The following is a 2682-nucleotide window of genomic DNA, read 5'->3' as shown; positions in this document are numbered from 1 at the left end:
AAAATACCCTTTTTCAGACTGAGACAAGATGTTCGATACCATTTTCTCCTCTGTGTGTCCAGTGGTTCGGTTCCTATGGGTAGCATTTTATGTTAGCTTAGCATAACGAGTTGAAGTCTATGGGAGACGTTAGCCTGGCAAAGGGAAAAATAAGGCCTACAGCAAGTTTGAAGCTGTATATTGGAATTTAAAAAACAAATGACAGTAGTGTTAGGAGAATTTAATTCATGTAGGATCTTCCTCTGCCTTCAGTGGTGTGCAGATTACTGCCAGGCTAACGACTCCCATAGACTTCAAGTCTTTATGCTAAGATAACATGAACACGACCTGAACTACTGGACATAGAGGAGGAGAGGGTAATGAACATCTTGTCTCAGTCTGGGGAAGTCAGAAAAAGGGGACTTTGCTCAAAACATTGGGGTATTCCTTTAAAAAAAAAAAAAAAAAAAAAAAAGTCACTTTCTGTTTTTGAAACAAAAGCTTGACTCTAAACAGCCAGATCACTCTTGTCTGTGACATTGTGACTTTGTTTATGTCTATTCCAGGCCACCATACATCAAGGAGACAGGCGGGGTGGGTTTGGTGTGCAGGGACAGAAAACCTCTAAACTACAAAACCAGAATTGTGTATCTGAACTTCCCTTATATTGGCCCTTGAGTTGTTTCAGTGTTAGAAAACAAACATTTTCCCCCATATTGTAGAACAATGTCACACCCATGTTGTGTATCAGCTGGTTTCATCATTTCACTGCAGCTGCATCACGCTCTGCTCAGTGAAATATTCAGAGCCAAGGTGCCGTTGTTTTGTGGCTCTGCATGTCCTGTGCATCATTTGATCTCCCTGTAAGTCAGCAGGACATATTTGGGATCTTTGGAAACCTCGGGCTCTCCACTGGAATTTAAATTCAAGTTCTGTGGTTTTTGAACAAAGCTCGGCCATGCAGCGTGCATTTGTAATGACAAACCAACCACTGGAGAGGTTTAAAGCTGCACTAAAATCTGTACAGTTTTTTTTTTTAAAATAGTTGTAGGTGATTAACAGACATGATCACTGTGCTGTAAGCAAGCCGTGAAGACTCCAGTCTGCCGTGGTTACAGTCGGCTGCCCGCTCGCTTTCTCTCTTTATACACTTTGCTGACACAAAAATACGATGTAGGATTTTTGTCAAATGGTTATGGTTGCACAGTTTTCCTTCCATTAGAGCAGCTGGATCTGAAAGTTTTGGTGGTAAACAGAAGACTCTGGAGCCGTTTCACACAAAAAGCTTCTTCCAAGAGGAAACTGATGTTCTTCTCCAGGATTACCTTTAGAGAGTATACGGCAAAGTTTGTTACAGAAAAGTATGACTCATCTCAGTCATTCATTTTAAGAGAAATATATTTGACGGTGTTGGTTGGGTTGCTCGTTTCTCAGCTGCAGTCACTTTTAATGCTAAAAAGAAAAAGAAAGAATTACAGCAAAAACAATATGTTCTGTAATATTTCCACAAAGGGTGGATGGAAAAAAATCGATGCAGCATGGTATCATGATATTTTGTGTGTCATTATTGCATCGATATGTACTGATGCAACATTTCTGAGAAGTTTCTATGCCAGAGCTGATCAGTCTGTCCCATTATGCTGCAATAAAAGTGACTGAAGTGAGATGATTAGGATGAAAACTTTATCCCATGACATAAAACACATTCTGACAAAGTTTTGCTTTGGGGACACAGTTTGCAGTTGAAAAAAAAAAAGTAATAAATCCCTGTATATCGCAACTCATGTTATCGCAACATTCAGCATATTGCAAAATGTTTAAAATCACAATACTATTGTGTCGTGACTTAGGTATCGTGATAATATCGTATCATGGGGCACCTGGTGATTCCCACCTGTACCTTCCACTAATAATACACAATATTCATGCATTCTCAGTTACACTGCGTAGCTGGGACCTGAACCACTATTTGTGAGTAATGTGAGTAATGGATGTTTATTGTATTATGCTCATTCGATTTCAACTTAGTGTACCAAGTAAAATTATCTTTACTATATGGACATATGTTCTATTTTTGTTTACTTCTGTAGGTATTTTATGTCTGTTATATTTTGTTTATCATTCTTTGTTATTTAGGATGATAGTTGTTGTTTTCATTTGTTATTTAGGATGATAGTTGTTGTTTTCATTTTTTTTTGATATATGTGTGACTGTATATGTTACATGTTTTTAATTTATTTTCTTTTTTCTTTTGTTTTTTTATTAGGTTTTGCTTGTAAATCTTTTGATTATATTGTATTTCTCATTTGACCCCAGGAAGAATAGTCACTACTGAGGCAGTGACTAATGGGGATCAACAATAAACAATAAACAATAAACAATAAACCAGATCCAGTTTCAGATAATTAAAAATATGAGAATAGCAGTTTTTAACCATTTCATTAATTCCAAGGCAGAAAAAAGACAGAAAAACAGCTTTATGAAAAATTATGTATGTTGTGTGTGTGTGCTCGGGTGCATTGAAATTAAAATAGACATGACAGTACAATCATTGATTAGGTCTATCATTAGGTGTGTTTGCTCTTATTATCATAATGTAAAAAGTAAGGCGTGGCCTCTTGGAAATCCGGCGCTGTGATTGGCCAGAAGTGCACGGAAGCCCCTCTCCCTTCTGCTTCATGTAAACAAACACACACTGGGCAT

This window comes from Myripristis murdjan, chromosome 4 (assembly GCF_902150065.1).
Source record: "Myripristis murdjan chromosome 4, fMyrMur1.1, whole genome shotgun sequence".
In the NCBI taxonomy this organism is placed as follows: Eukaryota; Metazoa; Chordata; class Actinopteri; order Holocentriformes; family Holocentridae; genus Myripristis; species Myripristis murdjan.
The sequence above is the reverse complement of the archived record's forward strand: the minus strand, read 5'-3'. Positions refer to the sequence as shown.